The sequence below is a fragment of the Anopheles darlingi genome, chromosome 2 (assembly GCF_943734745.1).
Source record: "Anopheles darlingi chromosome 2, idAnoDarlMG_H_01, whole genome shotgun sequence".
In the NCBI taxonomy this organism is placed as follows: domain Eukaryota; kingdom Metazoa; phylum Arthropoda; class Insecta; order Diptera; family Culicidae; genus Anopheles; species Anopheles darlingi.
Window position 1 is genome coordinate 7,445,001 of NC_064874.1, and position 26,646 is coordinate 7,471,646.

General features: G+C 49.4%; 2 protein-coding genes across 4 annotated transcripts in view; both read right to left on the minus strand.

Moving 5' to 3' along the window:
* The window catches only part of LOC125951134 (uncharacterized protein CG45076-like), a 271,537-nt gene that overhangs the window by 199,317 nt on the left and 45,574 nt on the right, over nucleotides 1-26,646 (minus strand). The gene's annotated exons all lie outside the window — the stretch shown is intronic.
* The window catches only part of LOC125951098 (mucin-5AC), a 48,865-nt gene that overhangs the window by 7,078 nt on the left and 15,141 nt on the right, over nucleotides 1-26,646 (minus strand). The window lies entirely within an intron of this gene.

Sequence of the window (26,646 nt, forward strand, 5' to 3'; positions counted from 1 at the left end):
CATCTTGTCTGAGGAGCACCTTGAATTCATTAAGTGTCAAAGAAGGAACTCCATCAAATCTTCCGAGTTTTGTCGCGATTCAATATTGACATAATAAGCGTGAAACGTGAAATCTTTTCAGGGGAAGATGTCTAGCTAGAAACTAGATTTTTTTTTATAACATCTCTGTTGAATATGAAAATTACCGATCCCGAAACATTGAAAGATATTGAATACTAGAGTACTCCATGAGTGCAAAACATGAGTCCAATAAGCAACTCTCATGAATGTCTCACATGCTGTCGCATGATGTCATGAAGCTGTATGCTAAACACCCGGATTCAGTGAACCATAAACTAGATCACTAGCTACTCCCTTTCCCGTTCACAGGCCCCCCCCCCCCCCCCTCTCCCATGCGGGAATCTGATGGCAAACCTTTGGCACCGAACATTGCTACCCGACCCGGCTCATTATCTGATCACACATCGATCCTCTAGGGTCGAGCTGTCCAAAACCTATAACGACTCCAACAACATACACCCATGACACATGTTGGTCGGAGTGGCGGCAACTCGCTGGCGACCATTGTTAACCTGCTGACTCTGGGGTCCCCACTCTGCTCCGCACCCACAACCCACGCGCATTCGCACGCTTCCGAACAGCTCACTCTTCCGCTCCCGGACATAAATGGAGCGTCGCTCATGTTGTGTGAGCATTATTAGTTTTGCATAACCACCAACCAAGCGCAGGCGGCGGCAGCCTGGTGGCGGAATCGTACCATGATGCCTTGTAAACGCGAGAGAACGATGGTTCGATGGTGGGCAGGGCATTGGGAGAGTCCATCCCCATTGCGGAAACATCTTTTAACCAGCCGTCCGGAAATGGTAGAAGTTGAGATTACGGAGAGGGCATCTGGTGGCGTGGGGCAGAAGCAGCTGACGATTTCAAGCGGGACCCATGTTAGGGCATCGGTCGTCGGAAGTCTCTGAATGCCTCTCTCGAGTGTGTGTTGGAAATTGAAATCGAAAGGGACATCGACATCGACATTTCTAGCTTTATCTACGTCGAAGTCGAAGTGTGGAATCGAAAATGCTGACACGCTTAGATGGAGTTTTCTAGTGAAATGCGAAGAAACATTGTTGCAAACATTTTGAAATATCGATTTTAGTCGAGCGGAAAACAGATGATCAACATATGACCTGACACGTGCAAGTGGCAACGTTACACGTGATAGCTTGATCATATTTATCAATTTTATTAAGTTATTCTTCGTGTAACGTATTTTAAAAGTTTGAAAAACTGTGAACCTAAATTTGGATGTTTCATTATATTTAATAATATTCATATTTAATTATAGTTTATTGGCAAAAATCTTCAGAAAAGGATCAAAATAATCAATGTTACTATTAAAACAATGTCAATGTTAATGCATGATCTTTACATGATGCAAGGCGTCGATTTGAAGAGATAGATAACAGGACAATGAAAAATGTAACAATTAGCAACTAAAGCAACTCTGCTGGAAACGCAATCGAACCATTAGGCCATCGTGCTAATGCGACGTGTATTAAGCACGAGCATCAACAAGATGATAACTACGACACGGACATTCCGCTGCTAATGCGCGTTGATCAATCGCTTACGAGCCGTGAAACGTCAACACGCTAATACAACATTTACCCAAAAACAGCCACGAGCAATTAGTCGATCGTGTGTCCTGCCTGCGTCGTCTTCGGCACACAAGGTTTGCACAGACTACACCAGCTGCTTATCGTTACTGCCGCGGAGCAACTCATCCCCCCCCTTCAGCACACCCAGCAGCGGGTGATAAATTGATGATCCAGTGGCACGAAATGTTTCGTTTCTTTCGCCAGCGTTGGGTGTGGATACCCCCTCACACCCTGGCGCCAAACCCGTGACCAGCAGAAGTGTGGCCCCAAAAATCGTTTGGGCGTTAAAGTTGACGGCGGACCGCGAGCCACCCGAAAATGCCGAAATAAAAGTAACACTGGAACAATGGAACCGCGCAAATGGTTAAACAGGAAAGGTGCGAGATGGTTGGCTAGTTTCATTGAGGTGTTGCATGACCGGAACCAACCATAACACCACAGCACACCACACACCAGTTTGGCGTCCGAATTCGTGCAAATCCAACAGAAGGAGTTGCATGATGCGTAATGATGATGCTGATGATGGTGGTCGTAGAGTCGTACCCCCGTATCTTCCTATTGGATCGGTGCCAGTGCGGTAAATGAGGCTTCTGGTGCTGCAATGCACCAAGCGTATTAAAGGATTCGGGAATTTGTATCTTTTCCATTGAAACGCTGAAACATTCCGCCCTGGAGAGAACTAACCAAATTCCTGGGATGGATTCCAAAGGGAGAATCATATTATGCAGCATACCAACCATCAATTCAAATGAAATACTAACATAACACTACTACTAACCGGGCACCTGCCGCAGCAGTAGGAGGGTATGGAAATGTGAAACGCCCTCCCACTCTTGCACACCAAGCGACCGTGTCTGAGTGATTCATCCGCGACCATTCAGCGCCATCCACCCACATACATTGAGTTTTTGGGGGGTGGCGTTGGTGTGAAATTGCAAATCAGTTACTGTGCAGTTTGGCCAATTTCGGCCACGGAAGGTGGTGGTGGTGGTGGCGGTGGCGTCGGCGGCAGCGGCTATACGGCATTCGATGTTAAATAACCACACCACGAGGGAAGGATTACACCATCTCTCCCTCTCGCTAGACTAGGCTTGTTGCTGCTACTATTGCTACTGCTATTGCTTGGCTCCATAAAAGTGATAAATGCACAAACCGAGGAAACTCGGCTACAATCTCGGGTCGCGTCTTGGGCGAGCTTTTCCTAGACCTAAATGTAGGTTAAAACCGGTGGTTGCCACTAAATCACACCAATCGGGATTCGAGGTGCGGTTCTCTGGTAAACGTGAAACAGAATGTAGGATAAGGGACGGCGAGGAATGGAGGCGAGCACGAAGAAAATCGCGAAACGAAATGGCTGTATCGGCCGGTGGTCCACCACCGTCCACAAACCACGCCACGTCACTTTCAACCTCGCACATTTCGCCTTACTACCGAACGGAATCCAAGTGCCCAAGTGGATGGGGATTTACTATTCGGTAGTGGATTGTCACGCGATACGCATTTTTGCGTGCCAAAAAGTAGTGCCTTGAGCCAAAGCGCCGAAGAATTCGAGATCGATGATAGAGCCGCCCTTCTGCCGAGTGAGTGGTTCGACGGACGTCGACGGTGGGACTTTGGCAACATTGTTGCCGACCGGCGTGTGCGCGTGTGGTTCCGCTCATTCACATGTTTATTTGCTCATTTCTTTTAATCAATTGATGGTTATGACCAATCAAAACCGAATTGCAAGACGCGCTACCGAGACGTCATGCTAGCCAAGCGGCTAGAGCTAATTGAAAGATTAGCCGCTGTTGCCGCTCTCGATGATTGTATTAGACGTCGGCCACAGCAAGCAATGCGAAGCGTTTAAGTTGGCCAATTTATTATTTACTGCTTGGTGAAGCTTGTATGGATGGAACTGCTTAACCTTTAACAACAGCTCCTCGACCCATAGCAGAATATTTCAAGGCACTTATTCTCCAAAAACCTACAACCCTTCATTGGTACACCAACTTCTGGTGGACAAAGCTCAGAATGTCCTAAATCAATGCCAGACCAGTGCGTCACCTTTTTTTTTTGGGATTTGGAGCACCTGTTCACATCATGTTCCGTGCTACTAGCGTTACGCAAAGAGATTTCACTCCACGCTCGGTGAGAAGCAGACAGGCAAACCGGGGGGGGGGGCCACGATTGTACATCGCTGACGCACCGTCTTGCATATCAATTCAAATCACACAACAACGCGTACACCGCACAGGTACAAGTAGCACGCACGACGACGCGGCTGTCCCCAGTCCAGAATCAAGAAACAGATTGGCCTCTTTTGGCTGCCATCTTTCCGCGACCAGAACCCGCGATTCCACAGGAACGTCACCTTCGTGATGTACAGAGGCCACCATTGCCAGTTGGATTTCAACCGACGATAGGCCTCCCAGGGGGACAGAGTAAGGAGGGAATGGAGCAAGATGATGACCGCCTAATTTGAATATCACTGCAGTGTCATTGTTGGCGTGACTGTTCGAAGGTCCCTTAAGGGGACCGGGAGGGGTAGTACTGGCGGAGGTTGGTTGAAGCAGCCTTTACACAAGACAGTTGAGAAACACAGTTTGTGCCCAGAACTCTCAGAGCGTGCAGCCGACCTAATGCAGGCAGTTTGACAAGCTAATCACACACAGCTTTACGGTATAGTAAAGCGGAAAATGATGCCAATGTGTACCTGTAAGTGAGGGCTTATTATCCACTTTGTAATTGGACCAACTTGGCAATGGATGGCACGGACTTGAAGACAATTTGGCATTCCTTGAACGTTAAATGTCAAACCGGTCTAGTTTTCAACTAGCGGTTTGGTGAACTATTGAATTATTCTAAACATTTTATGAATATCCTGTATACACCAAGAATTTCTGACACTTCCCAAGTTCCATTCGGAAGATGCACGAGCTCCACGCAAACTCCGTTCGTTCCACAATACAGCTCTTCTCACGAACTTCAATTTGATCTCTTCATTGTCTCGACCATCAGAAGAACGCGGTAGAGAGATTACCGCTCCTGAACCCTTGCCACCAGTGAAAGGATGGACCGCATGGTTAGCGCGCACGATGGTTGGAAATTAAGACAAACTAGCGAACAAGACCGTGCACCAATCGGCGCCGTCGGCGGTATGCATATAATTACCCCGGGACCATCCGATCCGCCATCCAGATCTGCCAGGAATGGAAGGTGGATTCGGATTTGCAATTCGATACGGAGTGCCATTACAATGCGACGAGACTGCCCGAGACCACGACGAGGGAGCACAGGGAATCAAACAGAACAAAGATCGTGACCGATCTCGATCGATCGTCTTCCACCCCCCAAAACTACATGCGTTTTCACTCGCTTCGACCGGGCTGATGAGGACGTAGAGGCAACATTGTAGCCGCGCGCTTCCAGCTTCCTCTTCTTCTAGTCAATAAAGTCGACCAAGTCGGACGACTGCTTAACTCTCCGTGCGCAGTCATTACACTATCGTTGGGCGCTGCATGGAAAAGATAGTTTGAGGCGCACTGTTTTTTTTTGTTCCAGCGCCCCCGGTACGTGATTCAATTACTGCGGCACGTTTTGTGTGTAAAAAGGAGATGCTTCGACCCAGAAAGACATGAAGGCTTCGAAGTCGGGAAGCATCGGGCTGAGATACGCACTGGAAATGTTGCAGAAGGCAACGTAGTTGCTTCTTCCGGGTTTCGCGCTATCAGAATCGCCAAGTAAAACACGAACGGCATGTGCTCACCAACCGCAAGACCACAGAGAGTCCACAACCAAGCCCAAGCCCAAGTGTGACTACAGAGTTGAAGAAGAGAAACATGCACCACATCTCAAAGCAAATGGCACGTCCATCGAAGGGAGATTTGACCTCGGTCGGTGTACCGGCGCGCATTGGATTGTCTGTACCACGAGACCTCACGAAGTGAGTGAAACGCGCCCTACGGTGCTTGAGAACTTCGACACCTTCGCGCGAGTTCTTGCAGGCCCGTACTAGACCCGAGAGTGGCATACCACATTCCAACGGTGCCGGCTGCTGCTGCTGCTGCTGTTGCTGCAGCGAAGTGCGATACCGTGCAGTCGTCGGCCAGCGCCAGAAGTTGCTTGATTCTCACGCTTTCCACCACCACCATTACAAGCCGGTACCAGACCGGAATGAAGTCGCTTCCAGCTATGCTGCCTGCTGCTGCATTGCCGCCATTGATTGCAGGTGGTTTTTGGGACCTTCCGAGCGAATGAGCCTTCCCAGACATTAGGTCCAGACCACCTCCCCCCCCCCCCCCCCTCCGCCTTCGAGTATCGCGACTTTTGGAAAATTAATTTGAACTTTTCGGGAACGCTTGCTCCGTTACTTTAATAAATGGAGCAACTAGCAAAATCATTCCGGCCACTCCTCCACTCTTTGATAGCGCGTCCACCCGTCACCGTGGAGCAACAGACAGGGGTTGAACTCACCATCGTGCGTATGGGTGCGCACGGAGTGGAATCTCCAGTCTGGAATCGCGCGGTTCTTCGCGATAATTGTTTTTTAATTGCGCCATGCCGCGCTTCACGCAATCCGCGGCGATCAAGACATTTGGCTCCGGTCGGTACCTGCCGGATGGCTCTGCCGTGCGGGCCGCGTTTGATAGTGCCGCGCCAACTTCTTCGCATTTCTGTGCTCGATTCGGTAGTTCGGATGGAATGTCTTGGCGGCATCTAGCGGATCGCTCATACGACCCTTACCACCAGAGACCTACCTGGTGAAGGTAAGGTGGACGCACAAATTGGATTCGGCCCTAATCCGTTGGTGTATGGTACACAAAAAAACCGTGAGACCAAAATCCCTGGGATTAGGTTGCAGTGGCGGATATCAAGGCTTATGTCTGGTTGGGAGTTGACCAGATGCGATGGTCAACAGAAGAAAACTATCCTCTAAGCTGGGTGGCAAACATTCGCTAGTTTGTGTACGGAGGGCCCCTCGCAGCCTGATGCAGGATGTCTCTACTTGGAGCGGATTAATAAAGTTATTATACCCCCCTCAGCTCAGCTCCTACAGCCCATCGTAACCCAGGGCGAAGCTAATTCCTTCGCATGAAATGAATGGCTTCCGCAGTTCAATCTACCCCGTTGGACGAGGGAGATTAGCGTACGCCCTATCTAAAGGAAGGTTATTTCAATAATCGTTAGAAGCATTCCCCTAAAGATCTTGGACACCTTCCCTTCAAATTTGTGCCAGCGCAACGGACTGTTCGCACAGCAATCATCTAATAAAAATCCGCCAAAAAGACGATTTGTCCGCGTCTACGGCACACAATAACTCAGCCATTACATCCGGAGTCGAGAATTCGTCATTGGTGCGAAGGTGCAAGCGCAAGCGGCCGCTCTTCCTTATGGCAGCGGATAAACCAGTAAATCCGGTGCAAAAAAAAAAACAGATAAAGGAAAGAACCGATTGGCGACCGACCTGCGGCGTGTCGGTTCGGTTACACAATCTTTAATGGTTTTAGGATGTGTTTCCGCCAACGGCGATCCAAGATCCACCCTGAGACGGCACCACGGCACCTGACCTGAGACCTGAGGCTTCATAATCCGGATGAGCTGTTCCGCTTCTCATGGGCGGCGATGATTTTGAGCTGCACTCCGTAAACGAAAGAAGAAGAGGCACCACACCAGAGAGGTGAACGCATCTCATGAAGTCATGACATTGAAATGACTTACTAGAGACTTACATAAGCAGCAAGAGTGTTGGTGGCAGAAGCTAGCTATTGGAGGAGAGTCGGAACAAGTGCACTAGAGTACAAACTAGAGCAACTGACCCTCTCTAGACGTTCTCCAATCGAAGCTTCGAAGTGAAATTAAACGGTTTTCGACCACCACCACTACCACCACCACCACCATCATCATCATCTCCGGCAATTGCGTTCCGCCGACGCCAGGTACGGGTACGGACCCCACCGCCACCATACTGTCGCGCAATTAACCTCACTTATGTAACCGACACCAACACAGAAATGCCGACTTAATCGCCGTAAACCGATGGAATGCCCGTGCCCTCTCCCCCCGCATCCTGGCACCGTTTGCTTGATCGCTGCTGCCCCTCCCTCAACCATCCTCCTGTCCAACCTTCTTGCTATCCTCCTTGGGCTTGCCGGTAATTTTCTGGCAGAGCAATCGTCTGAGCAAGTCGGTCTCCGTACAGTTCAGGGGCCTGTCTCGAGGTCTTCGATCAGGTGCTGACTTCCACCGCTCACATACACACACACACACACACGCATGGGTGCGCGCTGGCGGTGACTTGTACGTTTCGTACAAGCTTGAAGCGCCTCAGGTCTGGCGAAGGGATGACGGTTGTGGTGATGAAGGTGATTGGTACATGAGCAAATCGGCGGTTCCAGCGACCCGCGGTACCGAGAGGCTTGTCGGTGGTTGAACCGATCACCGATCGACCCTTTCACACACAGACTCCAACGATCGCGCTCTAAAGTCCTAGTTCTGACCTCTGAAACACCACTTTCGCTCTCTCTCTTTCTACCGTGCATTTGACGGATCATAAACCGTTCCTAAACTGGTGCAACCTTCGTCGATCAGCAGCGATCAGCAGCAACACGGCGTTATAGACGGTGGCACACCCCACTTCGGGTCCGAGCATTAGGACGGAATTTGAAATGCGTGCTGCGCGCACTCACTTTGTCAACCTGTCAAGGCCCCTTCCATCTATGTGCACGACCCGGGATCGGGGGGCCAGGGCGTTGTTTGAACCGGTGAAACTGACTCCAATACTCGCGAGTGATGGACGTGACTCAACTGGCGCGGGTGCCGAGTGACAAGAGCATTAACCGTTAATGCCTTAACGAGTCGTCGGCAACGTGCGTGTGTGTGTCGGAGTCGTAGTGTCCCCCCCCCCCTAGTATCACTATACATAATAGGCGAAAAGCTCTCGATCGATTACAGCATCGTTGTTGTTTAACCTGCTAGAACCGGCACAATCTTCGTTGTCTGCGCCTTCTGTATCAGGTTTGACCTCAAACAGGTGTCTGCACCGCACTTGAACCCCTGGCGAAAGAGAGAAAGGCGACAACGACGACGATGGCGTTGTGTCCTCCTGCATGCGCCCGACTTCCATGCGCACTTCCACAACTGACATTTGCGTGAACCCCAATCCGTGACTAATACCCGTCCCCGGCGTTCCATCCACACGAAATGGCAACAGTTTTTGGGGGGGTCTTTTGGAGCTCCAGCAATCCCAACTCACCCTCAATGCCATTAACGCGCGGTTTTGGTCAGCAGGTTATTGGTAGTGGCCTCGTGCTATTTGCGTGCTGCTGCAGCCGGCAGTCGCCCCGGCGCACGACGATGGCGTAATCTACGTAGTAGTAATGCGAGGAGCCACCGTCAAGTCAAGTCAAGTCGAGTGTGATGGCCTACGTCTTGGGGGACGGACTAGTGGTGGCAAAATATTGACAAAATGTCAATATTGAGTCGCAGGCTAATCGATGATGTCTTGTACAGCGGCATGTACGACACGAGACCTGGCCGCGATGTGTGCGTGTGTCTGACTCACTGTCCGGCTGACATGCCTGATGATTTCATACCGATGATCCAGTGACCGATGTGAGCTTTTAAAGCAGAGGTAGCCTCAGAGCATGTCATGCTACCTTGAGACTTGAAAGCATCGATCTTTAACATGGCTTGTGAGGCCCCCGATTAGCATCTGAACATCAAGAGCTGCTTATGATGCGGAAGACCTTAGTCTGGTTACTCCCTGGGATGAAGATGGCACCAGACTATCTCTGGAACTCTCATTGGGGTTCTTCCTGTCAGGTGATGGCGGTACTAAGTACTCGGTAGCTCCCTGTAATCGATGCGTTATGAAATCGAAAGTGAAATCAACCGTAAACCACGACGACGAAGGCAGCCAGCCTGCGGCACCTGCTAAGTACGTGAGTGAAAGTGATTCACAGAAATGCATTCGCTCGCCCGTGTGCAACGCACTCGTTGGCGTTGCTGAAGTGCGTGTTCACGATGTAGCATCACAATTAGTAGAAGGAAAGAGATGAAACTGAGAGAGGGAGAGTGAGATATTCATCGCTAATAGGGCAACTACCTCCTCCCAGAAAGTGACCCAGACGCAAGCCCACTTCTTTGCCCACTTCAGTCGGCGGCCGTTACGACCGCGATTCCATCCTTGACCAGGATGCGCAACGGTGACGTCGGTGATGCTCGCGGAGACGGCGGAGGCCTCGGCATTTTCTTGGGCAAAAAAAGCAGCGAACCAAGCGCGGACCAATTACCATTATGGCGCCTTATCATTAGCCTGCGGGCATTTAATTTTACAAACGCTACGTGCGTGCACCACACACACACACACACACACACTTGGTGGTTTCCTTCATTTATCGTTCGCGGTTTTCCTAGTATTTAGCAAACGCTTTGCGTGCCTCCAAGTGTGTAACGTTGTATTGAGATGTGTGTCTGGCTGGCTGGCTGGCTGGCTGTCTGTCCGTCTGTCTGCTGCAGAGTAAAGAAGGCGAACGCCGCTGGTGAACAAAAAAAAAACCTCCAAAACATGTCATTATCGATGCGGGGTGCACCAGCAGTTCGGTGGTATCTCTGCCTCTTTTACGTGATCGAACGCAATTCCGCGTGCGGCCACAGAGCCGCCCCGCCAGGTGTACCAGTAGTGAAATGGAAAGCACGGCCCCTCGGAGAGATCCCTATGATTTTTCAATTCATCATACAGATAGGTTTTGTGTTGGAGGAAGCAACCTCGTTGCAAACAAAGGGCAGAGGAGGTGGTACGCCACTTGATACCACACACAAAAAAACCAAAACTTGATTCTATTGTACGCTTTTGAGGATAAAGAACGCTGTTTTGATGCCCCAAAACAACAACATACAACATTCATCATTCTACACTCGAGCGCTTCTAGCATATGCAGCGTACGATGGAAGGGCGCAGCAACCAACATCTTCATCATCTTCTCAAGTGATTGGACACCCCCCCGCAACATAATGGATCGCACATGGAGGCCACAGATTGAGAGAGAGAGAGTGAGAAGGAACGGGAGGAAAAATTGGGCGACATAAATCATTCCGAAGGCTTCACAGCATTCATATAATCGTCGCCATCGTCGTGCTCTGTGTGGTTGGATCAAAAAGGTGCGGGAAGGAGATAAATCTAAGCGCGAACGCAAAACCCCAAAAATCCGTCGACCTTTCCGAAAAGGGTCTTCTTCTTCTTCTTCACCATCACTTCACTTTCGCTAATGCGAGAGCATCGCGCAACCATCGATGGGTCCACCACAAGCCAGGGCTCCGGTTCGCTGCCTAGCTGGCTGGCAGGCTGCTGGCTGCTTGGTGCCGCTCATCTGCTGACCTTTGCGTCGCACGCAATCATCGCAAGAGCGTGCCACGGTCTGGAGTCCGGCAGAAGAAGAAAAAAAATCTCAGTCCCCGGCGAAGACCCAACATCGAACAAACTCCAACTCCCAAACAAACCGAAAAAAAAAGTTATCCAAACCAATTATAAAATGCGCCACGATGCCTGCTGGCTGCTGCTGCCCTTAAGGCAGAATGTTTCACTTTGGCATGTTCGATTTTGGGTCCCTCTGGCCACTGGGAGCGAAACCTTCGAACGCAGCGCCGCTTGGCACATTCCTCCCCTTCGTGTGCTCACTGGCCGGCTGGCTGGCTGGCAGCTGATGAACGCAATTTGTACGCACAGCGCCGACCACGGAGTGGCCACGAAATCGATTTTCATCATCCGAGGTTACACCGAGGAGGCTTTTCCTTGAGCGTTTCCGTCGACTTGGCGTTCGGCTGTGGCCAAGTTCCGATGCGTTTAGCTGGTGCGCGTGTTGCCTGTTTTTGTTGGGCTCTTCTTGGCAACTTTTTCCTGTGTTCTAAACCAGTATGTGTGGGTTGTGAGGATGGCGACACTTTTCTTTAGCGTCCGTCAGCGTTCGGTGGAGTCGAGTTTTCGCGGCACGTTCTGTTTTCTTTGCGGTCTTCTCATCGATTTTATCATCTTTTAAGGAGCGTGTTCGGCTCGCTCATCGTGGGTAGACAAAAGTTTTAATTTCCTTTTTTGAAGGCAGGAAGGAAATCAGGCAAAGGAAACAAAAGGACATAGCGAACTGGATAATATTATGCCGAATGGTGATAACAGCCAGATAAATGCTCCTTGAACACCTCACCATCAGCAGTTCTAATCTTGATGAAATATTGTCCATTCAACACCTCATCGTTCATCGTTTATTACTTTCACTTCGGTTAGGGAACGCAATTGATCCAATTTGAATGATGGTTTTCCTCGAGATTGGTACCATCTTCTCTTAATATGCACACACAACAGTGACCACACGCGAAGAACAATATAGCGAATGCAACAGAACACACTCATACCTAAGTTTAGGAACTCCACACACGGTCTCCAGACCGTTTCGATGCACTCAAAGTCCATCATTTTGCTTGAAGCACTGCTTGAGAAATATTCTTCCAGAAATCGCTTCCAACAATTACTGTGGACTTCCTTTCCTTCCCAAAGCGCAATTAACGTGCACCACAGCGAGCACTAGCAGAGCCCAACCCAACGTAAGCAACGCAACCAGGAAGATCAATCTTGAATCACAGCACAAAGATAACTGAAGCACAAGCAACGCTGGATGAGGATGAGCGTTGCATCTGGTACCGTAAGCGCACGACCTAAGACCGGAGACATCGACAGACTCTCACTCCCAGGCATGGGCACTGGCTGCGCTACTACTGCAACCACCCCCAGCAGCAGCAGCAGCTAAAACTGGAAACTAGAGCAAAGCCCGCCGTCATCATACCGCCGCCGCCGTCGCGGGACGATCGCACAGCACGCTTACCACCGCGCGTCAAATCTGGAAAATCAAGAAATGACCCCCGCCTGTGCCCACCACCTCATCTCTTCTCTGTCTACGAATTCAATCCCAAGCCATTTTCCACGGTCACATCCCCACATCGGAACTTGTTTCGCAAAACCCACCTTGACCAATACTTCGCTCCACAGAGAGGGGCCACCTGTTTTAGATCAGTTGAGCGGTGATCGTAGGACTGGCGACTTCTGCCTACTACTACTACTACTACTACTACTACTACTACTACTACTAAAACTAGAGGTATACCAGATGGGTTGACCAAGCCCGGTCCCCCCTGTGAGGGATCACGACAGTCTCCCAATCAAAACAATTTCACTTGCTGTGCGTTGCCAGCACCGTGTGCCAACCACTCACACTTTCTTCGGGGCATTAAAACCGACGGCGGCTAGACTAACCGGTTCCTGGTGTGCCTTCCGGCACAGTTCCCCTAGCGCAAGTCACGAACCCAGCTTGAAACCGGCTTCCGGAGGAGCAACCGGATTCGATTTCGCACCATTAGTCACCGATGTTGCTGTTGTCGTCCGTTTCATTATTAGAGCACCTATTGGGGCATCATCTGGACTGGGGAACTAGGGTGGTAGTTTCCGGAATTCGTGATCCGTTGCTTTGTGACGATCAAAAGGTCAGCTGCGTGGTCTAGCAGTTTCCGCGCTACAGCAACAACAAAGGAAAACCTGCCTCCGGCCCTTTCCTTTTCGCCTGAGACTCATCTGAAGCTTTCTCATTAGAAAAAAAAAAGAGGCAAAATTGGATCGCCCAGAAGTGATCCAATAATACCGCAAAACACATCCAGGAGCGCCGCAGATCGCTGATTGGACGTAGATCGGACTTTCCATCTCCTTCTCGAAAGTTTTCCGCAAATGTGCTCGCACCAACAATTTGACGGCCCCGAAGTAAGTGGCGAGCGAGAAGATTCAAAGTGGCGCGCAGAAGATAAGCTTGTAGCGCTGGTACCGCCTACCCCCCCATATGGGAGCTCCAAGTGCCTCCCGGCACTACTGCGGGGTACACGTATGAGCGGTGACGCCGGGTTTGTCGGAATGGAATGGAAAAATTGAAAGTGTTCCGGACCCGACACCACCTTCGATTTCTACGGAGGATATGAAGGAAATAATAGATATAATTTATTTGCCAACCATCTTCTCCGAGGGCCACTTCAAAGAGGAGAAGGAATCGTAACCTTTCCTTTTCATCGGATGCGCTGCTGACTTCAGTAACGGAGTAAGTTAAACCTGTCTTCTCCGGTACCATTGGCAGAGAGGACCAGTCTTAATGCTCTTCACCGGGAATGATGCCAGGACAACGCGTTGACAACCAACCGACGGACAAACGACGAGAAGGTGGCCATAAACTAGGTGAACGGCTTTTATGCCTTCCCTGCAGGCTCGTCCGGCGTGTATCGCCAAACGGAAGCCCTTCCATTGACGCGGAGGCAGTCTGCCCGGGAGCTTGTCTATCAGTGACAGAGATCATCTACGGGTTCGCTCCGCTGATGGCAGATGGCTAGTTGAAAACCGGTTCCTAAAACATTCATGGATACCAGAGTGTCGGCATCTTCAGCTGGATAATCATCATATCCCTATAGCCATCGCTGGGAGATTGCGAAGATCCCGAACCCTGGATCGTTCACTTTCTAGAGAAGCCATCCGTGTTATGAAGCATGAAATGGCTAATTCCATTTTGATCTGGCGAATTCATTTGTCGCCCCAAACCTAAAGTGGGCAGTGGTAGTGCCCTTTAACACTTAAAGGTGACTGCACCGTCGCTACCGCTCGGAAGAGGGGTGGTCCACTGGTCTTTCAAACATACCTACGGAAGAGAAGAGATAATAAAGACACATTATTAACCCCTTAATGATCGAAAGTGTTCAATGCATGCGTGCGCAAAAGGAAGACGCTAGGAAGTGAGTGTGCTTTGAATGTTGGTGCTAGCGGTTATAACCGGTTCAAGATGGATCGACGTGATTATGAGGTTGAGTAAGCTGTATGAACTCTTCCCGAGGGGGGGGGGGGGTCTTGGTGGGGCTGTTAACCTTCATCATCAACCGCGAGTGACTCCTCACCAATTGACCCCTCCCTCCATCTGGCGCTGAGACGATCGACGATGAGACGACGTCACTGCAGATGGAGGAAGTCCTCCATGACACTTTAATAACTGACCACATGCGAGCGACGCGCGTTACGGTGCTGCGTATGCTGCATATGCTTTCACTTTACGTCCCGTCGGACGGACATCGTTAATACACCAGGGGTCAAACGATTCATCGACTCTCAACCTCGCCTGACCGGAGGATGTTCCCCGTGTGCGAGAGGTGCGAGCAACTTCAAGCAACCGGGTCCATTGAACTCCGGTGACTTCTGGACGGGTAAAGTATAGCTTGTTGGCCTAGGCAGGAACTACCACTGCGCTGGCAGGATAGCGGCAGAAACTGGCGCGTCATCAATTATGATGCCACTTTCGAAATCCAAACACCACTTTACCGAACCGCTCTTCAAACTGCAGCCTCCAAGTCCAAGTGGTCAGTTGGCTGCCTCTTGCACCATATGTGTGTGTGAGTGTGTGCAAAAGTAAAACAAAAAATCAAATGAACAAGCTTCATCTTGCACAGTATGTCCGGAAGACATCTGCATCTGCATGATTTGAATCAGCAAACGCTGATAGAATTGGTTTCTTGGGGCAACGGAGATTGATGCCAACGGCTCGCTCCTAATGGCATGTCGATCTGTTTGATATCGAGCGGTCCCGGAACGGACACCACAGAGTATCGTCCAAGCGACGCTTTTCCGCTTATCTTGCATCGATCGCTCACCAATCAGCCTAATTGAACTCGACCATCGGTTGTTCTGAGCACAATGCAACAGCTGTATCGGAAGTGGGTGATGTAATTGAAATTGTGCCGAGTATGAGAATTCTCTTTTTCGGGCAAGCATATCCTAGAGCGTTTGAAAGGCTTTTCGACCCGAAAAAAACAAATATCGAACCCTACACATCAAGGACAACCGAGCACACGTTCGTCTGTGAGGAACTCTTGGAATCACTTGCCCCAAATTGGAAATTGGGTTCCACTGTAGCTGAGTCAGTGCCTTAATTGATTTTCCGGCATTTCTTCTCTATATTCTTGTGGAAACTGAACCACAAACTGAACAAAAATAGCATCCAACCTGTGCTTTTTCTTCAGCTGCAGTTGAACTGAATCGCGGGAAAGGTGACATTGTTTCCGATTCGATCTCCGAACCGAAAGAAACAACTTTCCTTCTTTCTTGAGAAAAAAAAACACGGCCAAACGCGAAGAGTAAGAAAAAAACCGAGAAATGAATGATTCCGAACAGCAGCAACAAAAAGAAAACGAAAGAATCCACGGTTCGTGGTTTATGGTGCCAAACGAAGAAGTTTTCCAGTGTTTCCCTGCTTCCCCAAACCACCAAACCACCACTTCTGGGCCATTGTTTAATGTCAGCCAACCGCGGTCAGTGCTGCCCGCGGGACCGCCACTCTCTTCTCGCCTTCTTGGCCATTTATTTGGCGATCGAATTTCACTTTTCACAACGCCAGCGAAAAGGGGGATGATGGTGGATCAGATTTTTTTTCCTGTTATTGTGGTTTCCGCCCTCGAAAATGGAGAGAAAAAAAAAACTTGTAACATGTAACCACATCGTAGCGATGATAGGAGATCAACCAAGCAGCTCGAACGAGAGCAATAGAGGAACAATTGATGCCGTTGACGCCATTGATGCCTATCCCCTTGTCTACCACTTCGAAGTCCACCGGATTTCCGGTAAACTGTATTCATCGTTCCCACAGACCGCTTGTGGAGTGTCTCTTCGTCGTTAAGGAGTCCGTTTGGATAATTATCTATTTATGCTACCCTCTAATTAAAATGTTCTTCAACGCTCAGATGATCTGCGTTATAGAACTGCCGGCGCTCAAAGAGGATTGGATGAATTTCGTTTTATTGTTTTGTTTGGAGAAACCTGAAGAGAGCTGCAGGTGGGTATGGGGAAAAGGCTAACAACAAGCATTCTAATTAATATTTTCACCCTGAATCATGATGATGATGAGGAAGATACCAAGTGTTAATAGATAATTTTGTTTGAAAAACTCCTGAGACCTTCACTGGATCTAAGGATCCGGAATCAATCCTTTCAATTAGGTACACCGCATGTCCCAGTACGCCGGATTCCTTTACAATACTCAATCAGTAATTGAAATGCCCTGTAGAGTGGCCTCCCTTTCGACGCTCAATGGCGCAAACCACCGATTCACAACAAAGCATCCTCCCATGATCAAAGCGGTCCCTAGGCGAACGGATTCAATCTGGAGGGTTCGTGATCGTAACAAAAGGGATACCAAGGCGGACACAATAACGAGGAAACCTTCGCTACGAATCCACATTCCAAAAGCCTTTTGTCGCCGAGAACCGAACCAGATCTCGCTGCTTTTCCACACAACAACAACGCAGTCATCCTTCGCATCGTCTTTTCACTCTTCGCAGTATTCAACCGGAAAAGTAGGTCTCGGGCGATCGATGATGAGTCGGCGCGGCACCCGCACCACACTACCAGCGACACTATCCAACAATAGGATGGATGGTGTTTCCCTCTCGCCATAACGCCCTTCTTCTTTTTCTTCGTAATCATCATCATCATCACCGTGCTGCGCTATGCTTATGCAAATCGTGCGCCACACCACGAAACCACGAACAACATGCAGCAGCAGCAGCAGCACAACAACAACAACAACAACGGCGGGAGGGGGTTGTAATCCGAAACCATTTACACCATCGAAACACAACAGTGTGTGATGTATAACAGTTTGGGTGTATAGACCACAATCAGGCACTGCGATCACTTACAACATTGAATGAAAACAATAACTACTAAGTAGCTATAGGCCGGGCCTGGTGATGGTGGTGGTATCGCCCTTCCGAAACATGAGCGGCACTTCCATTCTGGACTGGATATCGAATGCCGCTCACCGTAGTAGTGCTGCCGCGCGGGCCAACAATGGATTGTGACAGAGAGGCATTGTGCCATAGTAAGGCGACTGTCATGCGATGATCTGTGCCGTCATATTGCGCGATGCTCCTATGACTTCCCTCGAACTCTGACACGCGCAGAAGAGGTAGCTCCGAGGCAGAAGCCTTTCCACTGCTACTGATTAACTCGGCAAAAGGCTCGTTGGAAATTATCCGTAACTTCCCAAGTTCGTTGAGTTGGTGTCGTGTTACAAGACTTCGGGGCACATTACTCCTCCATTATAGACTCGACTCCGTTGATATCGAGCAACAGAAGGGCGCCAAAGAGTGGAGGGAAGTATCCATTTCAACCCCGACTGAAGATATCGAGTTATGATCTTGCCGAGTCCGCCCAATGAAGCAACTTGGATATCTGGAAGATGGACGTCGCATCTGGCGCCTGCACCGGAGAAAACGGTTCTATCTTTTTGTTTATCATCGCGTGATCCAGTTGGATGTCGAAGGCAGAAGCACGGGCGGTTGTCGTATCGTGAAGGGGCCACTGCCACGGATCTTCCTCAGACACCATCTGGCTAGCGCCATTAAGTCAATAGAAGACGCAGGTTTTTGACTTCAACGAAGAATTGAAACTCCAAGGCAATCTGATGCCGGCTAGCGTTGGCGTTAGTCCCGGAGAGCATGTAATACATTGCAAAGATTACGATCGTGGTTTGTATTGGAGAGAGAAGAGGCGAAACACTGCTTCAGCTACTAATACAAATAGCGCGCATTGTCGTGCTCATAACAGTGACATAAGTGGTGCTCTCGTGCCCTCGCCGAGCGCCGCTGTTTAAAATGTATGAACCAAATCTTATTCATTCCACAGTCACACCGTACTACTGAAGAGAAGACCGATCCGGATGATGGATTGTAGTGGGGGTATTAGCCAACACAGAAGCACAAAATCTACCCCCAAAAACGAAGCGAAGGCGAAGCATCGTTTGTAGATATGTTTTTTAAATCCCCACGAAAACAACATACGCTTCGCGACCAAAGACTTATGGCTGCATTCGAAGCCACTGGCGGCGTCTTTTCGAAGCCCAAAGACGACGAAGAAGAATCTGACCTTCGACACCCCCGTGTGCACGGAGTGACTCCATAAATCGTCCGAACGACGCACCGGAGCGTGGCAGCGATGGGCAATTTCATAACAATTATCCCCTCGATGATCGCCCGTGTAACCTTTGCTATAATGCCCGCGGGGGCTGCGCCACATTTCGTTTCCATATATTAACGTATTTTATCAAGCTTCTGCTCTGCTGCTTTTTCTAAAACATTACTTTAACATCAACCGTCTGCTCGTCAGTCGCACTGCATTTTACGATCGCCGTTGTTGTTTATGTAGCTGGAAAGAAAGTTTTGACCCACATTGCGCACCACCACAGGTGTGTATCGTGTCAAAGGGAAGCGCGCCCCTCCATGAAAGTGCCACCAAAAAGGGCGGTTTACAATTGCTACACGCCACAGTGTGCCCTTCCAATTCGGTGGCCGGTTCCTTCCGTGTACTGTTGGTTGAGTTTCCCAGAAGAAAGAGTTAGTTTATGTTCGGAGTGTGGCGCATAAAACAATAAAACCCCCCGCGAACGACGATGATCATGACGACGATCTCTCATTTTCCATTGACATTTTTATCAAACCACACGTACCTCAGTTTGAACGTTTCCGTGACCTTTCCCATTGGAAGAAAAGTTCGCGTTATTTGTGGAACCGAAATCCAGACCCCTTTCCCGTGCCCAGACCAACGTTGGCGAACAACACCTTTCCTTCGGGGGGTGTGTGTGAGAAAAAACAATTTCGTTGTTGACGAGACGATTCGTTTCATGCGCTTCTGGCAGCACAGAGCCTCCACAGACCAATTGCATCGTAAATTTGTTTTGCTTAATTTACCGGTCGACGAGGACTAGGGACAGCCGACTGCTTAAGAAGCCAGCAGGCCGCTGATGGCAGATGAGCATAACAAGCTCAGCTCCTGCAATCGCGCATCGCGGCTGCGGCGAATGGCGTTGGCCTTTGACCGGGACTGTGGCGCAACGTGGTGAAAGGCGGGGATGCGAGTGGCTTTGCGGGAGCAAATTCGTGCTGCCCTCTCGTCATGGCCAATGAAGACATCACTGAGTCACTGATCTCCCGTACTGATGAACCTCAGCTCAACTCCAAAATGGCACGACATCTCAAAATACACACAACATTCCAGACAGTTCCAGAGCTTCGAAGAAGTGTCCTAGGATCCCGCTACGAAGGGGAGCGTATCGTATTGGAAGGGATGTAATGAGATGCTGCTTGTTGAACGATTGCTGCACGACTTTGGGCACGACATTTTCGGTCGTCTTGTTATAGTTGTAACGGACGGTACCGAGCGATATCTATGATATGATTTAGATGACGTTCCTGGATCACTTCACCTTTCCTGAACGCGAAGTAACAGTTGTAATGTGAATGTATCATTACGCGGTGCTGCAAGAGTTTGAAGATTCACATTCCGCCATCCTCAACAGCCGAGGTACGATTTATACGCTAGAGCTCACTCTGGCGAACTGAAACACTGGCGGCGTTCCACAAATTGCTCTCAAATTAGAATAACATTTGAAATGCAAACCAAGGGAGACGACATGCAGCCAAACATAACACAACACCGTGACCAACAGACACGTACACAAGTCCCCGGGCTGGCCCGGAAGCCTCTCCGAAGCGAGAACTTCGTTCAAATTTAATTCCATTTCGCTGCCAACCGTTTTTTCAGACAAAACAAAGGCCAAGAGAATGGAGGAGAGGAAGAGTAAGAGAAAGAGCGAGAATTGGGATTGGATTCTTTCACTGTATCACATCCATAATTAATTTCCATGCTGAAAACGGAATGTCCGCACCGGAAGCAGGCATGAAAACTTTTCCAAAATAAAAAAAATGTGTGTCATCGTGCCAGACGGGAAAAGCCTTCCCTGGAAGCTGTGAAACGGTCCACCGACCGGGCGCTAATTCGCGTAACGAACACGAATAAAGCACGCGATCAAATTAGAGTCTTACATCACGTGCCACGGTGCCAAATGTTCAAAATTATTTCGTTCCTCAGATGGAAGCTGTCTTCTGCGTAAGACATTTTCGTCGTCACTTCCACAACTGCGTCTTTCTGGTTTGGTCCGTCCAAGGAAAAGTGCGTGGAAACTAGAACACACCCAATCGCGTTCGTCTCTCCAATCGTTCAGTTGAGTTCAATGAGGCAGAAGGAACCTAAAAGTGACATGACCATGACGGAACGGTGAAAACGGTGAGCCAAAGAAAATGGCGTGAACCAAAACCAAGCGGGTCGTTCGCAACTTAACGAACCATCGTTCGATCGATCGTTGAAATGGAGTGGATGCGGTTGGGGTTTTTTTTTTTTTGTCACATTTATTGTTACGAGGCCCTCCTGTCGCCATTATGCAAATAGTCTTGACGGGGAGGGGGGAGGGGATTTACAATTGTTGATGCGATGCTCGAAACGTTTGGCGAGTCTTTCACCGACATTGCGCCATTAGGGAAATTGAAATGGAAAAGCGCCCCAGCGCTCCTCCTTTCATATTCTAATTCCACAAACTCGATGGGGCAACAGGTTTGCTATTTGATGAGCGCGACATTTTCGAAAGGAAGTTTCTCTTTCCGAACAATAGTCTTTCGAAATTGATGTTTGTGCGACGTTTTTTTGGCGGTGCAGCGTTCTCGTTAGCGTTAAACTAATTAAACCTAATCGCGTCGCGATAAAGAAGAATCTTGTTTATCAGTTCGTTATTATTCATTTCATAAACTGGTCCCCCATTAAAAGTTATAAAAAACAAGCAAGCGTTTTCTCGCTGAAAGCAGTCCGAGGCATCGTTTCGCTTCGTTTCGATCAACAAACTCTTCCGCATGTTTATCGCCGTGAGTCATGCCGGCGCCATGACACTCGGGCAGCGCGATGACAACCGGGAGCATGAGGAGCACGTACCACCAGTCGGTGTTGTGCTGCTTCGCAAGTGACACCTTGGCACCACGGTTCGACATTGAAACCCTCACCGTCAGTCAGGCCAGGGTGTCGCCGAAACAAAACAACAGCAGCAGCAGCAGCAGCAGCAGCAACGGCATAAAACCCGGTCGCATAAAACTATGTCCAAAGGGGGTGCCCTTCGAGGCACGACCGCAGAACGAGGATTCCCCCGATTCGGTTGACTAGACCCTGAGAGCCAGAGGGCACGACACAGCACAAGGGCACATATGCTCATCGCGTATGCACATGCACATGCACCACCACCACCACCACCCGCAGCACATTCTTTGGGAAGCTCACAGCTGAAGAAGCTCTCGGAGAGGACCACAAAACGGTCGTTCGATGAGCCGAAGGACGCCGATGCGCTCTGGAAAGGGCGGATCGTGTCTTGAGCATTTTTTTTTTTGTATCGAAACAACCCTCACGTCACTGAATAAGGAAGTGACGCGTCCATTAGCCCGTTACGGGACCATCGGGAGCCTCTTCGTTGGTTTGGATTTTAGAAGGCGGAAACAAGGGGTATCGGAACTGCTCGGAAGACCGTGAACCGACAATAGCCGCCACACCAAGTTTAAGGTCACAACCGATGCGATGACTCACCGTGTGCGTCCGGTGATAGTAGAGGGTGGTTTCTAGCCACCGGGTGTATTCGGTGATAAAACAATCTTAAGGAACCGGCATCATTTTTATGGTCTTAAAGATGCGAATGACTCACACTGAGCTAGCGACATCTGCTTCAAGAAACGGACGGGTTCTCGACATGTTAGTCATAGTTGCGTAATACGACGGTCTGTTTGTCAAACATCTACCACAATACCAACATCACTCTGGAAATATTAAGAAGACTTTACGGACTGCGTTGTCGTCTGCCATTATCTTGAATTAGTTTCCTCAGACAACTCTTGGCCATAAGCAGGAATCGACGACTTCGATTCCTGAACATCCTGACTGCGAGATCGATATTCCACGTCGAAAACATCCGGAGCAGTTTGCTACCCAGCGAGCTGCCAATCTTCCCACACAAAAAAAATCCATCTTCATTTTGGACTTTCTCTGAACTTCACGCAACCAAACACTGGCCACCACGCGTCGGCCATGTGGTATATGCACATAATTATGCTCAGCACCGATAAGCCACAGCAAAGAGCAAAGATTTAGCCGCAACCACCACCAAAAAGCTACCGGTTCCGTGCGATTCTCAATCCGTGTTTGTCTCGAAGTGTTTTTTTGTTCACTTTCACGGGTCTTTATCACTTTCCTTCAGCCCGGTCTGGTCACCACGCGAGAAGGCCAACTCTCACCCCGATCAGAGGAAAGCATCATCATTAGCTCATCAGCAAACGGCAGGTGGCGAAGCTCCCTCCCAAAAAAAAAACTTCGAAACTCTTGTGATCATGACGTCGATCGCGGTTTGATTGATCGGAACTGTTTGACCAAAAGCCCGGGTGTGGCATGGTGTTCGTGGTTGTAACCAAATTTCTCTGACGATTCAAGTGATTTCTGAACTTACGCCGGCCAATCAGCAGAAGACACACGATAAGACGATATACCCCTCTTTTGGAACTTACCTAAAAGAGAGAGAGAGAGAGAGAGAGGGAGAGAGAGAGAGAGAGAAAAGGAAAAGCGTGGTTAGACAAAATTGTATCAACATGCAAACGACGAAATGGCATTAGCCGGATGTATGCATTAGCGAGAAATTGCCCGGAGAAGGTGTTGAAAAGGCATGCGTCAATGTGCTGCTGCAGCAGCAGCAGCAGCAGCAGCAGCAGCTCCATCGAGCACACCGACGATCAATCGATCGATCGATCACGTGCCGCGGTCTCGGCAATCGGATTTCGATAATTTTTATGATTTCCAAACATTGTAGGCTCGCTACGATCGCGGTGTCATAATTAGCTTGGAACCGCTCGAGGAAAATCGCGTGATTGGCGAGCTCCGAATTAAGGCGTATGAAAGTGAAGTGATTGAATGGCTGTGTGTGTGTGTTGGCGAAGGCATGTTTTAAAAATTTACTCAACACCATCCCCACCCGCAAAATAAAGGTAATAATTGTTTACGATCCTGCCGTTCGCAGCACATCAAAGGCCTCGCGTCGTACCCGGAGGATGGTGAAAACGGATGGCACACACCGAGATCGATCACATCCGAGACCACGACACGACGGAAGTCTGCTGTCTACTGGCTGCTTCTGCCGCTGAAAAAGAAGAAGCAATGCAAATGCCTCTAGCAGTACAGCGTGGAGAAAGTTGACGAAAAACCAACACAGCTCGAGGCCCGAGTCTGCCCGGCCTGCCGGCTGTCCTGTAGCAGGCTGTGGCTTCCTTTTTACGTGGTGCCGCACGGTGCCGTGTAACAAACGACGCCTAAAACGTCAACAGCACGGCACTTATTTGCATTCCGCAATGGTGCGTGGAAAATGTCGAGTCGATGCGCCATCGAATGGAGCGGCATTTTGCAAATTAACAAGCCTGTTTTACCAACAGAAAACAACCAGAGGAGAAACAGACCGAAACTAAGGAGCATAGCGCCCGATTATTAAGCTTCATTTAGTAACGAAATGATGAATTCCAATTATGTGTATGAAGAATGCGAAAGGCGAGACGACGTTTCAAGCGACGCAGCATTCGGTTTTCGGACTTCGTAAATCACGTCCGAAAAGCAGTGCATGGACATATATAGAGAGCACAGCAACGTTGTCCACGCCGTAATTTCTGTTGTTCCTTAGCGTACCAGCAGTTCGGTCCACGACCCAAAGCAGACCCAAAACAGAAGAAACATTCATTTATCTACGCGAACTGGAACAAACCATTTCGTACACGATATTGTGCCCGCCCGCGTGTCGATGTTACGTAAATTTCGCAGGGAAAACGTATCGTGGCGAGCGTGATCTGAAAATGTCAACTAGCTCCCGCCCCCCTTCCCGTTCCCGCACTTTTCCTCTCCCACCCCCCGGAACGCCACGAAGCGATGCTCGCATTACAACGTGCGTTACGTGCTGTACGTACCGCCGGTTGTACAGCCTGTCAGGAGAGACACATTATAGTTTACGATCCCGCCGATACCGGCAAGGAAACAGGTTGCGAACGACGCGTACGCCGAGTGCTGGAGGCAAACCGGCGAACCGGTCGATGATGAATTTTGGGTGCGACTGGAAGACAAATCAGTCGAGGCTTCATTTGCAGAGATAGTGATTACAAGCAGAAGCATGCCAGAAAAGGGGTCTATTTTTGATCATAAATTTGGGGGGGCACCATCGTGAATGTCGATGCCCGAAGAAGTCCACGAAATGTCACTTATAGGTTAAGCGGTTAATCATATATGCGGGAATGCATAATGCAAACTTTCGCAGCACAATTGGCACGCAGCAGATGACGATGCAAACCGCGGTCTGTCGGTGTAAAAATACACGCAAATGACACAAAGGCCAAGCATACAGACGACGCGCGACAGGAACGCTACCAACCGCACAAGGAAGAGGAAGCATAAAAGTAGTCATGTCAAAAAGCAAATGCAAAACGGGGCTTCTGACGGGTGTTTGACAACTTCAAACTGGCCATTAAAAAACGGTTCTGCTGCATTCAAATTCCGAAATTAACCAAATACCGTGCGCACAAACCCATTCACCTCAGAACCACCGCACTACCAATCGCAGTCTGGCATCTTTTGCTGGCCATACACGGCACCAAATCTCCGGTTTACTGTGGGGATGGTTTTTTTTTTCGTTTTTTGGTTTTTAGTTTTGATTCGTTTCCTTCCATGTCAGGCCGCTTCCAGACGATGGCAACAAAACTCTACCTCAAAGTCTAAACATAAATCTAAACATTTCAACCCGTCAAACGCGGTCAAACCCAACCACCGGAAACATTCTACTGCAGCAGCAGCAGCGACCACCGCAGCATCAGCAGCTGATGCTGACCTGACGTTCACATAATAATCATGACTGGAGACCTAACGCGTTGTAGCGTTAGTGCGGTATGCTCTGGCGAAACCAGATCGGTTTGTTGAGCAGCAGCATACGCTCCACAACAGCATGTCAAACGCAACCAAACCGAACGGGGGTTTCCTTTCGATTTTTCCTCGGTTCGAGAGGTGAGCAACAACGATTTATGAGGCCTAGGGGAGGACGGCTGGGGGGGAGGTGAACTATTTTAATGCAAGAGAAGAAGGAAAGAAGGCTGGATTATGTTTTATGACCCGGGCGCGCGCCTCGATGTTGCCGGTGGTGGCGCTTTAGTTCATAAAACTCGTGAGAAATCGATCGTCACGTTTTCTCGCCACAAGTGAAATGTATTTCCAGACGCTTTATCGAAGGTTTTGAGAGAAGGAGTTGATTGACGTTCGATTTCGTTAGGAAAATATGGAAGAAAAATGTCTCAAAACATTCCATCCCAAGTGGCTGCAGTGGCGTTGTTTTGGTTCGCATTAAGACGCACCAGTAAGTTCAACTGGAAGGTATGAAGGCTCCACAGAAGTCTTCGAGTTAACAACAAGTTGAGTTTACAAACTAGGACCCCCTCGACGGTGTTTTCAGTCTTGTTGGCGCGCCCAAACATGCCCATACCACGACATCGCCTACTTCACTTTCGATGCTAGCAGAAGCGTGACGAGTAGCCCTTTTGCCAACTGGAGTGTGTGTGTGCGTGTGAGTGTACACTCGAACACGGTGCGTGACCTTCCATTCCAAACTCATCGAGCCCCGAAAAATGCGCGCATTTACCATCCGATTCCCTATGGTACGTACATTCAAAATCAAACCACGGCCGAACGTACAGATGATGTAGTGTGTTGCTGTGTGCAGATCATTGGCACACGGCTAGAGGAGACGGCGGTGCGATCGTGCCCCGCCCTGCCATGTACACCGCCTAGTGATCGCGAGCATGACAAGGAAGTGGAAACGCAACGCAACGCAACGCACAGCGCAACGGATCTGGGCCAGACACGAGCCATTGAGCAGCGTGTACATGGGCGTTGTACTCCGAACTTCGAAGGGCAAAAAAGGTGTTGGAAAAGGAAACGTTTGGGAATCAGACATCGCGATCGTAGCAGCAACTACATCAAAACACGGGACCCAGATTACACAGTAGCAGTGTATTAGTACAT